Below are 13,765 nucleotides of genomic sequence, written 5' to 3' on the forward strand. Positions count from 1 at the left end.
TAAGAATTTTATAGGGGTCACCATTCAAATTTCTAACGTGAGGATAGAAATGTAAGGTTCCTTTTATTTTTTTTTAGTTCTTTCATCTGTGAAATGATGACAATGCCTCTGTTACAGTGTTGTTAAGATGATTAAGTTTCTTTGTTGTTGGTTGCATTCTAATCTGGCCCAATGTCAATTTTCTGGTTTCTGTAAATATACAATGTGTAAACATTAGTAGAAACTGGGTGAAGGGTATATGGGAACTCTCTGTACAACTATTTTCTGTCTAAAGGTATTTCAAAAGTTAAAAGGAAATGATAAGATATTTGGAGAAAAAATAATATATCAGAATATAGAATAGGCATTAAATGATATTAAGGAAGTAGCATTAATCTTTTTTTTTTTTTTAGAAAATGTCATATTTTGTGATGTAGGAGTATATATTACATTTAGAATTTGTGTGCTGAAATAAGTAGGGCTTAAGCATCAAAAATAAATCTGTAATTCATTTTGATGCATCAGTAAAATATATAGTGCATGTGTATACATGTAATATACACACATACAATATATAGCAAACTGAAAACAATCATGGAATTTAAGTGATGGGAATATGAATACTCATTGTATAAATCTTATAACATTTTCATGTGTTTGAAAATTTTAAAAACTTAATGTTTAAAAGTCTACATGCTTCTCTGCAACACTAATTCTATATTTATTTAGATACTTATTGTTTCTTACTGCCAGAATATCCAAGTCGTCTGGCTTGACTGCAATGACCAGAATATGATTGATTTCTTTATTTTACCTTTTTATTCTGAATTTTGTCTGCAGTTTGACTGATTTCTTGATGATCAACTTATCAGGACATAATCAAGTCAACCATGTGGAATTGTCTCAGTTTAGAGCAATTCCATCACAGAGCATTTTGATTATTTCTGTTATGCTCATATTCCCAGTTGGTAATTTTTCTTGGATTCTGGCTATGCATGACTGGATTTAATCAGAGTAATTACCCTGAGGAATTTAATAATGGCATTCCCTAGAAGATATGTAGAAAAAATTTTAATAATCTTCAATTCAGTGTTAAAAATAGTGAAGGAATCGCTCATGATGAGTCTGTTCCATTCAGAAAGTTCATCATTCTTTTAAGTCTCTCTTATCTTTTCTCATTTTATCTTTGATATAATAGGGAAAAATACTTTTTTCGTCTTGATAATAATTCAGAATATATGGAAGGACCATTATGAAACCTTCCCTTCTATTATCATTTTTTGCTTAAGAATCCCACTTCTTTATTCTTTGATGGAAGCTATTATTTCCAGATATTTAATACATTTTATTATAAATCTTTCTAGCTCCAGCATGCTTTTATGCTATTTGCTGAATATATTAATAGACTTGATATTTTGTATGTGTCAAAATCATCCTAAAATCTGATATGTTAGAGGAAAACAACGTAACGTTAAAAATTTGAATCAAACTCTATGCCTTCAACCCCTCCAAAAAACCATATGCAGTTACTTGTGCTAAACTCACACAAAAGTCAGGGATTTGCTCTAAGTCTTCCACCTTGTTTCAATGTTCTCACTTCGAATTATGGCTAAATTATATAGTAAATAAAGAACTGCCTTAGAAATAAGAAAGCAGAGGGTTGAGTTGTATCATTGAGTTTTATGCCTATTACCAAATGCAAATTTGTGCACCCAATACACAGTGAGGCCAAACAAACTGAAACATTGGAATTTGGAACAGATAAAATTTATTGCAGGACTGTGCAAAGAGACAGGTGGCTTGTGCCCTAAAATCCAAAACTCCTTGAAAGGTTTCAGTAAAGCACCTTTAAAGACAAGGTGAGGGAGTGGTGTGGTTAGTTTTTGCAGACTTCTTGATGTTAGACTCCTTTGTTCTTGTACCTGTCCATATAGGTCTGGTCATGATCTTCTTGTAAACCTCCAAAAAGACAAATGTTTCTCTCTCTTCTGCAACTTTTTATCTTTATATGAATGGACTTTTAAAGATCAGAGCTCTGAGAATATGCTCTTTTGTATATTTCAGGCTGTAGGCAATATTCTTTACAAAAGGTGCAGAACCACTGTGACTCAGCACAGGAAAAGAAAGAGAGCTGATATAGAGTTAGATTTACTTTCCCCTATAACATGTCTCAGAGAGGGCAATGGCAAGCCACTCCAGTACTGTTGCATAGAAAATCCCATGGATGGAGGAGCCTGGTAGGCTGCAGTCCGTGGGGTCGCTAAGGGTCGGACACGACTGAGCAACTTCACTTTCACTTTTCACTTTCACACATTGGAGAAGGAAATGGCAACCCACTCCGGTGTTCTTGCCTGGAGAATCCCAGGGACGGGGGAGCCTGGTGGGCTTCCGTCTATGGGGTCGCACAGAGTTGCACACGACTGAAGTGACTTAGCAGCATTACATGTCTAGAAATTTTAGCTTTTTGTCTAACTTCTCCACCTCAGTTTCTGCATTTGTGAAATAGGATTCCTGACACTTTCTAAGCGGACCTCAAAATATTATCTTGAGGATCAAATTCTAGGATCAATGAAATAGTGTTTTAAATTTAAATATGATTACTATGTAACAAAACAATGAAACATGATTTCTGAACATGTCTCTCTAATATATGGATTAACATTTACATTTTACATTTTAATGATTTATTGTGCAGTTAATTTGCTAGGTATTAAAGCTTCAACGGTCATATGCTTATTTCTCTTTAACTTTTGTAGTCTAATGGAAGTGATTTTTTTTATTATTGTTCTTTTTTTTTGAAGGACCATGCTAATGACATCTTTAAGGTATGAGAGCAGTATGATCAATATCCAGTTCAGTTCAGTTCAGTCGCTCATTCATGTCCAACTCATTAGCGTCCATTGCCACACCATGAATTAAAGCATGCCAGGCTTCCCTGTCCTTCACCAACTCCCAGAGCTTGCTCAAACTCATGTCCATCAAGTCAGTGATACCATCCAACTGTTTCATCCTCTGTCGTTCTTTTCTCCTCCCACCTTCAATATTTCTCAGCATCACGGTCTTTTCCAATGAGTCCATTCTTCGCATCAGGTGGCCAAAGTATTGGAGTTTCAGCTTCAGCATCAGTCCTTACAATGAATATTCAGGACTGATTTCTTTTAGGATGGACTGGTTTGATCTCCTTGCAGTCCAACAGACTCTCAAGAGTCTTCTCCAACACCACTGTTCAAAAGCATCAATTCTTCAGTGCTCAGCTTTCTTTATAGTCCAATTCTCACATCCATACATGACTACTGTAAAATCTATAGCTTTGACTAGACGGACCTCTGTTGGCAAAGTAATACCTCTGTTTTCTAATATGCTATCTAGGTTGGCCATAACTTTTCTTCCAAGGAGCAAGCATCTTTTAATTTCATGACTGCAGTCACCATCTGCAGCAATTTTGGAACCCCCAAAAATAAAGTCTCTCACTGTTTCCATTGTGTTCCCATCTGTTTGCCATGAAGTTATGTGACTGGATGCCATGATCTTAGTTTTCTGAATGTTGAGTTTTAAGTCAACTTTTTCCCTCTCCTCTTTCAGTTTCATCAAGAGGCTCTTTAGTTCTTCACTTTATGCCATGAGGGTGGTGTCATTTGTTTATCTGAGGTTATTGATACTTGAACCAGCAATCTTGATTCCAGCTTGTACTTATTCCAGCCCAACACTTCCATGATGTATTCTGCATATAAGTTAAATAAGCAAGGTGACAATATATAGCCTTGACATACTCCTTTCCAATTTGGAACCAGTCTACTGTTCCATGTCCAGTTCTAACTGTTGCTTCTTGACCTGCATATAGATTTCACAAGAGGCAGGTAAGGTGGTCTGGTATTCCCATCGCTTTCAGAATTTTTCACAGTTTATTGTGATCCACACAGTCAAAGGCTTTGCTGCTGCTGCTAAGTCACTTCAGTCGTGTCCGACTCTGTGTGACCCCATAGACGGAAGCCCACCAGGCTCCCCCATCCCTGGGATTCCCCAGGCAAGAACACTGGAGTGGGTTGCCATTTCCTTCTCCAATGTGTGAAAGTGGAAAGTGAAAAGTGAAAGTGAAGTCACTCAGTCGTGTCCGACCCTTAGCGACCCCATGGACTGCAGCCTACCAGGCTCCTCCATCCATGGGATTTTCTATGCAATAGTACTGGAGTGGCTTGCCATTGCCTTCTCCTTGTCAAAGGCTTTGGCATAGTCAATAAAGCAGAGGTAGATATTTGTCTGGAACTCTCTTGTTCTCCTGATAATCCAACGAATGATTGACAATTGCATCTCTGGTTCTTCTGCCTTTTCTAAACCTAATTTAAATATATGGAAGTTCACTCATTTTCTTTACACCAGGTTCTTTGCCTTTTTAATTCTCTGTGTATGTGTAAACATAAACATATTCAATTATTAACTTCGGCTATCTCTGAGGAATAGGTAAATATTTCATGCTATGTTCTTTTACATATTTTTCTATCATGGATGTCACCTTATAAACAAATTTTTAAATATCCTGCCAGTTTGCCTGTGCTATTTTTAAAATCAGAGCAAAAGTATACTTTAAATAAAAAGAAGTTTATAGTGTAATTAAAAAAAAAGACATGTAGAGTACAATCATTTAAAAATTAAATACTAAGTGTCATCCTATTGTTCACAAAGGATGAGCAAGAGACAGGTTGGGGAGAACTTTTCAAGGGAGATGATTGGTGAACTTTTCTAAAAGAAAGTAGAGAAAATGATCAGCCACACTCCATGCATCGAGCATAGCATGTACAATGCACAGAAATCTGAAATCACGTCATGAGGACTATGTGTAATTTGCTGGGACTAGAGGGTATACTATGTGGTGGATAAAGAACATCATGGGAAATGCAGATGGGAAGATACAACCTCATAAAATTTTACTTTACCTTGCAAAGAAATGGAAGCCACACAATATTCATAAGAAGGAACTCAGATGACCAGATCAGGGTTTGAAAACGGTGACTCTGACAGGAGTGCGGAGGTTGGCATGACTCTAGGAGAGGAGGAAATTGCAGAACTGGTTACATGTTTCTTTGCCATCTGCTTCTGACTTCATCCTTTGACAGCCCATATTGCTATTGAGCTCAGGACCCTCTGGGAACCCCAGTCCTGAGAGTGCTTACTGGGCTGTGAACATGCAGGTGCACTCTGTGCCCGGAGCCAGCCTCAGGTAGGTGGAGCTTCTGTCACTCAGAGCCAGATATAATTGGCCCCTGTGGGACCTTGATGGCAGCCACTTGGGGGCAGATGTGGAAGGGGTGAAGGAGCTAAGAGTAGAAAACCCAAGGGATGGATGATTACTTTATGCATATTTATTAGAAAGCAGCACAATGAACATACTTACTACAGTTCCTCAAGTCCTTTGCTTCCTTCCATCAGAGAAAAACCCTGAATTATTTGTCAGTCCTCATAAGTGGGCTTTCATTTGGGAACCAAGTCATTTTTTCTAACACATCAACCACTGACAAACTTTGCTTCTTTCTGCCCTGGGATAAGAATGCCCAACTCAAAGAATAGATAGGTACATTTAATAAGATAATTGCTGTTCAATTCCCAGGGCAACAATTAGGTCACAATAAATGGTACTGATAATAATGTGAATGCCAATAGTAATACTATCTCCTTAAACTAACTTGTATTGATACATATCTTCAGGCAATACAATAGCAGCTTTACATAAAATGATCCATTTAGTATTCACATTTTGAAGGAAAGAATTTGAAAAGATTCATTTGCCTGAAGTCATAAATCTAAACTCAGAGCCCTGAGCCCCAAACTATGTGGCACCAGAGTCTGTAAGTTTAACCATTCTCTGACATCGCCACAATAACAGATATGCACCTTTTTTAGAAAAATGTCATATTTTGTTCTTTTCTCTCTCCTCAGGAGATAAAAATGATGCTTACCATTTTGTAGCTTTGATTAGTGCTATTACTAAAACTTAGATTCCTGGATTTGTACAACCATGGATGTCACCTTAAAAACAAATTTCTAAATAACCTGCCAGTATCCAATACTTTGACCACCTCATGTGACGAGTTGACTCACTGGAAAAGATTCTGAGGCTAGGAGGGATTGCGGGTGGGAGGAGATGGGGACGACAGAGAATGAGATGGCTGGATGGCATCACCGACTCGATGGACGTGAGTTTGAGTGAACTCCGGGAGTTGGTGATGGACAGGGAGGCCTGGCGTGCTGTGATTCATGAGGTCACAAAGAGTCGGACACGACTGAGCAACTGAACTGAACTGAACTGATGACTGTTTTGGAAAAAAAAAAATAGATTACACTTACAGTCACTGACAGAAATGAAAAGTTGCAGGAATATTTAACTTTCTATTACTCTCCAGCAGCAGTTACTAAAGCCTGATCACACTTTTTCATAACTAATATATTACTGGAAAGGGGGGGAAAGATGAAGTCTTTTTTGCCAGTTGGAAAATAATTTTTATTTTAATAGCACAGGTATTGTGCTATGGAAAAGAAGTGTTCTACTAGTTTTCTGAGATTTTCTTTTTTCCTTCTGACTCACTGCCTATCAGTCTCCTGCTCTGACTCTTGAAGCACTACTGGCCAAAACTATCCCTTGAGGGTTCTTTACCCAAGTGAGGCTTTTACGATCCTAGGTTACTTTGAAAACCATTTATTGAGAATCCACTGAGTACCCAGTATTGTGTTATGTTGTTCTGATATCTTATGTATTAAACTATATCAGAGACACTCCCAGCTCAGCTAGCTAGACTGCATGCAGACTCAGGACAAAGTTTTGTAATGGAGAAAGCTTCTAATTTGGAGGTGAATGTAGAAGGCACTTGCAGTCATTTCTCACTCAGCTTAGAAGCCTTTCTTTAATGGCAGGAATTTATAACTCTTCCCTATCCCTTCTCAGGGCTTCCCTGGTAACTCAGCTGGTAAAAAATCTTTTCCGCAATGCAGGAGACCTGGGTTCAATCCCTGGGTTGGGAAGATCCCCTGGAAGAGGGCATGGCCATCTACTCCAGTATTCTTGCCTGGAGAATCCCCATGGACAGAGGAGACTGGTGGGCTACAGTCCATGAGGTCACACAGAGTCGGACACGACTGACAGACTCAGCATAACACAGCTTCTTCCTTCTCAACAGGAGAGAGGGTAGCTTCTTGTTAATGTATCTGTGTTAGAAGACCAATACCACTGCAGTTTCTGCCTTCCAAAAGTTTATTCAGCCCCAATTTTCCATATTATCTTTCATTTTTTTAAACACAGTTTTTTAACTTTGAGTGCTCCCATCAGAATGAAAGAAAACAAGTGACATGGATGTGACAATAAAAGATGATCAGACATTATATGGCTAGTCAACAAAGTCCATGGTTCAGAGAGTACATTAATAATATTTTACATTGACTTTTGGGAAGGTTTTGTAGATATCTTTCCCTTGCACTGCCCTGTGAGTTGTATAAGACAGTGTATTCCCATTGGAAAGATGCAGAAATTGAAGCTTGCAGAGGTTGAGGAACTTGGGGAAGGTTACATAGCCAATATTAGTGGAGTGGGGACTAATATCTGGGTCTTGATCCGCATTGCCTTTGGTAGGGGAAGGTCCCTTCACCTAGTGATCCAACCTAGAAAAATGGAAGTCATTCTCATCTCCATCTGTCCCTCCTATTTTTTCTGAACACCTCTGCCAGCTGTTTCCTTGGTTAATCCACTGTCAGCCTGGTCCAGATGATCCTAAATTCGTAAAGCAGCTTCCAACTGTTGGTCTCTCTGCTTCCAGTCTTCCTCTCTAATCTATTCTTTGTAAACACTTAAATCAGACTTAGCACTCATCTGCTTGAAACCATTAAATGGCTTTTAACTTCTTGTCTTGGTACCCAAGGCCCCTGGTAACCTCACTTTTTTTCCCCATTCTATCCCTCCCTTGTAATTTGTTACCAATGCATCGACAAGATGAAACTGAAAGCAGTACCTCTCTGATTTCTAGACCATTTTGTATGATGTCTACCTGGCTTTATAGAAATCCTATATTTTTTTTCCCTTCTACAGGCTAATTTCCATCTGGCTTTCAGCTATTTGTTCTTTATGTCTCTAAGCACATACTGTCTCTTCCTAGAAGACTACCCTGATGCTCCAAGCTCAGCATAGGTGTCCTTTATCTATGGTACAATAGCTTTTTATGCTCATTCTTCTAGCATTTATCACATAGCAGTGTGAGTATCATATTGTATTTCCTATTAGATTGTAACTGTATTCAGATCAGCAGAATGAGATGGCATGGTTCTTTTAGGTTCCTTGGGAAACTGGAAAGTGTGTGGCTAGAGCACAGCTATGAGAATTTTTAGAAAGACACTAGCATCTGGGCTGTTGAAAGATAAGCAATACTATGGACCTGACCACTAGTCTAAGCCAGGACATGCTTGACTTACATCTGTAGTAAATGAAACTTTGACTCCTGAGTAACAGTGGATGAGTAACAACTAGACAAAAACTCCTTTAAAATGTTCAGTCTAAATTGGAATAAAATTAACTAATGGAAAAAGAAGGCTGGCTTTATTTAACAAAAATGTTATCCTGTCCCCTAACCATGACCTTTCTGAAATACTACATCAATTATATAAAGAATTTACTATTTCAGTGCTTTTTTTCAGAATTCAGAATTACTCATAGACAGTCATGACCATTGAGACAGTATAAGCATGCAATTATTTGATACAATTTGTTAAACTGGCATCATGCTCTGTAGTTTTTAATGGGCATTGTAGGTTGCTCTCGGGTAGGAAATATTATTTCATGCATGATATCTAGTACTGAGTGTGACATACACCATTAGTCTAGTCAATCTTTAGATGTGTTAGGTAATGTATATATATAAACAACATATATATATATATATATATATATATATAAGTTGTTTGATTCTAAGCACAGCTCTGGCTGTCAAGATTGATATTTTCCAGATCCAATGCAAGAAAACAAACAAAAACGACAAATAAAAAGCCCTCAACACTTAGAGATGTCAAAAAATGGATAAAATTTCACTTTTCAGAGCACCTCTCGGCAGTAATACTCCTTTTTGGACTCCCTGGGAACATGATTAAATAAATGCTAGTCATCAAATTTCCTTCAAAGGTTGCGCCTTATTATATTTAAGATTCTTGTTTGTCACTATACAGATTTGAGCCCACAGCTGAATTCCTCAGAAAGATAGTGAAGAGGAAGATGGTGGAGGGGTGCAGAGACTGAGTGTTACATAACAAAAAGGTAGAAGCAGTCCTCCCAGTTAGGCAATATGAGTGCAGAGACTGGGGAAAAAGGAAGTCAAACAGCAACACACTTTTTCTCTCCTATGAGTTCTTCAGTAAAATCTACATCTTTCCTCAATACTTTTATCATAAATTCATTCTTTCTGTAGAATATGATGAAGTGTTGACTGTTTCATATATCCAACATGAATTTTCAGACACTTCCAGTACCTATATATTAAGTAAAATTTTCAGTCGTTTGGATAATGGGTGGTGTTGGAAATGAGCTTATTTATTATGCAATTATTTACTGAGTATCTTCTAAATGGCAAGCACAAGGAATATAGCCATGAACCAGATTCTTAAGGATTTATTACTTGTGGAACTCACCCTCTAGTAAGAGAGCCAAAAAATGTGGTACAGACACAATAAAGCTTGTAATAAGTCCTTTGAAAAGAAAAAAAAATTATATGACTGATAACAAAATACAATTGGTGGGGCTTTCAATAAGATGGTTAGAGAAGGTCTATCTGAGGGGTGATGTTGAAAGTGAGATCTTAAAAAGAGAAGACCAATCTTGATTAAAAGAGGGAGTAAGAGAATTCCAGGTCTAGCAAAATATATTGAGGCAAGAAAGACACTAGTGTGTTCAAGAAATTGTCAGAGGACCCCTGTGATTGCAAAAGTGGTAAGGTGGCAAAAGATAAGACAAAAATAGTATTTAAAATAGATAAAATTCCTAGTTTAACATTTGTGTTATTCTGTTTGGGCTACTATATAAAAATACTGAGTGGATTGTAAGCAACAGACATTTATTTCGCACAGTTCTGGAAGCTAGAAGTCCAAGATCAAGGTGGTGGCAGATTCTATGTCTGGTGAGGTCCTGCTTCCTGGTTCATATACAGGTGTTTTCTCACTGTTGTCTTCATGTGGCATAAAGTGGGAAGGAGCTCTCTGGGTGTTTTTTGTAAGGGCACTAATCTCTTTCAAGAAAGCTCCACCCTCAGGACCTAATCACCTCCCAACCTCATCTGTGAATAGTATTATGTTTGGGGCTAAATTTCAACACAAACATTTCATCTATAGCAACATTATACTTTACTTTTATATCTCAAAATGATGATAAGATAATAATATTATTTATATTGGACTGTCCACTTGGAGTGGTAATAAGCAATGTTGATTCTGAAATGCTACATATTTTAGTGCAAAATTTTAATAAGAAAGCTTCTCTTTTTCACTGTTGAAGAAATTATCTTTATCTAGTGACACTGGCTGATGCCTTATCCCTCTACCAATGTCAATTTTATCTTGTTGCCTTTTCTAAGAAGATGGAAAAAGTTTTATGCCTTAACTATAAATGACAGTAGAGCATTAATGTGATGAATAGTTTTAATTTCAATAAGTGTTTTCAAACCTGAAGAAGGCCAGGACTGAAGCAATCTGCTGATACATTCCAAAAGCAATGCCATTATCTATCAATAGTTACTTAATCAATCTATCTGAAAACTCCCAAAGCAAAATTGGAAATGCAGAAATAAATGGATTTATAAAAAAGAAACCAAGTTTGTTTTTTTATAAGAGTCTTTGCTTTGCATATGACAAAGAAATAAATGATATTGTTCCACCTATGAACTAAGCCAGGAGAGCATGTTAGTTACCAACAGCATCTGGCAATTTTCATGATGTTGAAAGGGAGTAAAACTACCACCATCTTGAAGCAGATTTCTCACTTTCAGGAGCTTAAGGCAATTACAAAACCCAGAGGGCTCCTTATTTTTGATTTTTAACCATTCTTAACAATTGAAGTGCTTAGAAAGTTGCAAATATGGGGAGAAATTAAATGCCACGATGACATGGACTTGCAGTGGAGTCAACTAAAGAATAATACTTCTCCTATATAACTCTTAACCTGGCATATTTCCATAAGAACTTCCAAAATTAGTCTTTATAAACATTAATGAGAATAGCACAGTCATTGTTAATAGTATAGGTTCTGGATTTGAATCCTAGTTCTACCCCTTATTAGCCTTGTGACTTTGAGCAAGCTGCTTAACCACAGAGTGCCTTGGTTTCCTCATGGATCAAATAACGATAATAACATCTTATAAGGTTGTGAAGATTGAGTTAATACATATAAAGGGCATAGAACAGTTTCTTGGGGTTGAATAAGCCCCCGATAAATGTTAGCAATTTTTGTTATTATACTTCAGTGTTGTATATTTTAGGATAATCACCTACATGGTACAAGGAATCTCCTTGAAAGAAAGAGCCTCCTTTCAAATTTTATCCTAATACTGTATGCTATGTCTCCATTAAAGCCATATTACTAATAATTGAACAGAAAACACATACACACACAACATTATAATAGCTGACTATATAATCCTGAAAAAATATCTTGTAGGCATCTTCAGATGACTTAGAAACAGTTTTTTGAAAAAAGTATACTTTTTTAAAAGTGGTCTCAGAATATTAAGATTCTCAAAAAATTAAAACCTTTGAAAATATGGTGATGACTTCTTATTTCACAAGGCAATTGCTTACTCATGTAATCAATTACTTTCTCGAGAAAAGTAAAGCCTGTTTGTGTAACAAGGAAATTATAGATCAGTTCAGATGTTTGTGTAACAAGGAAATTATAGATCAGTTCAGTGAGGATTTATCCTTTCTCAGTCTGTTTGAAAGGATGAGATTGTTTTAATTTGTGAAGCCTAAGACATAAATAATCGTACTTCCTTGGTGGCTCAGAGGTTAAAGCATCTGCCTCCAATGCAGGATACCCAGGTTCGATCCCTGGGTCGGGAAGATCCCCTGGAGAAGGAAACGGTAACCCACTCCAGTATTCTTGACTGGAGAATCCCATGGACAGAGAAGCCTGGTAGGCTACAGTCCACGGGGTCACAGAGAGTCGGACACGACTGAGCGACGGAATGGAACGGAAGACATAAAAATGCAACAGCAGAGAAAGAGTGGATGCTAAGAGAATATAAGTAGGATAACAAAATAGCTTGAGAAGGAAAAATAGATTTAGAAGCGGGTCAGCTCTTAGGATAATACTGTAGGGAATTTCTAACCAAATGTGGTGAAGAAGAGACTATCAGTCAATGGATAAGCATAAGAGAAGGCCCAGCAAAACTTTTCAGGTTTACTTTACCTGAGAACCTGGTTGGTCACATTGGTGGACCAGTTGCATTTCATACACTTCGTCCACATTTTACATGGATAGGACTGTGTCTCATTGCAGAGAGAAATTTTGGAAGCTGGAACCAGTACTCTCTGTTCAATCGTAGTGCTTCCAATAATCTTAAAAGTGCCATCCTCGATGCCAAGCATTTGGCAAGCTGCATTATGTGTTAATAATTCACTGATCCTTGTGGAGACAGAGTGTACAAATGGGAGCAGTGAACATGCATACATAATTAGCTTTTCTAATACTAATTCTTAATATTCCCCAAAGCACCAGTAGAAAAGATTCATTTAATTTTTATAAAATAATCTGTGATTATATGATTCTTTATCATTCAGAAATGCCACATGGATACATCACATTCTCCAAATACCCATTCAAACTATTAGAATGATACATTTCAATCTTTGCCTTTGCAAATATGAAATGCATTTTGTAATCAACAAGAATTGGTGCATCCTTGCATATGATCCAGCTTTCATCACTTTGGTTCCCTTTCTCTTGGAGACAATGATTACAGAGAATAAAGTAACTCTGAAAGTCATGTAAGTAGTCTATTTTTCTAGATAAAATGGTATTCTATAAATAGCCTTTGATTTTACTTAAATATTTATATAATTTATACTTTGTAAAACACACAAATGTAATCTTAGAACACATGGAAAATTCTTTAAAGTCTTAAAAATTATATAATAATCCTAAGAAAACATGACTTTGGGGGAGGTAACCTTGGTTTACAACATTATATGTTTCAGGCACACAAGACTGTATTTTGATTTCTGTATACACTAGTGTGCCTAATATCCAAAATGTATAAACAAGACTTTTTAAAACTGAGTATCATATAAAATGTGCTCACTTCGGCAGCACATATGCTAAAATCGGAATGATACAGAGAAGATTAGCCTGGCCCTTATGCAAAGATGACATGGAAATTCGTGAAGTGTCCTATATTTTGGGGGGTCTTCCCAGGTGGCACAGTGTTAAAGAATCTTCCTGCCAATGCAGGAGATGCAAGAGATGCAGACTCAATTCCTGGGTTGGAAAGATACCTTGGAGAAGATAATGGCAACCCACTCCATTATTCTTGACTGGGAAATCCCATGGACAGAGGAGTCTGGCAGTCTACAGTACATGGGGTCTCAAAGAGTTGGACATGACTGAATGACTTAGCACTTTGCCAATGAGTGTCCATATAGTCAAAGCTATCGTTTTTCCAGTAGTGATGTATGGATGTGAGAGTTGGACCATAAAGAAGGCTGAGAACCAAAGAATCTATGCTTTTGAATTGTGGTTCTAGAGAAGACTCTTGAGAGTCCCTTGGACTGCAAG

At 37.2% G+C, this 13,765-nt stretch overlaps 1 non-coding gene across 1 annotated transcript; it reads left to right on the forward strand.

Moving 5' to 3' along the window:
* The first annotated feature begins 13,284 nt into the window (after positions 1-13,284).
* On the forward strand, positions 13,285-13,391 carry LOC148773465 (U6 spliceosomal RNA). The gene has a single exon (XR_016036984.1). It is a non-coding gene; the product is annotated as a U6 spliceosomal RNA (small nuclear RNA).
* The last annotated feature ends 374 nt before the right edge of the window (positions 13,392-13,765 follow it).

Source organism: Moschus berezovskii, chromosome X (assembly GCF_049115385.1).
Source record: "Moschus berezovskii isolate FMDL1 chromosome X, NW_MosBer_1.0, whole genome shotgun sequence".
Classification (NCBI taxonomy): domain Eukaryota; kingdom Metazoa; phylum Chordata; class Mammalia; order Artiodactyla; family Moschidae; genus Moschus; species Moschus berezovskii.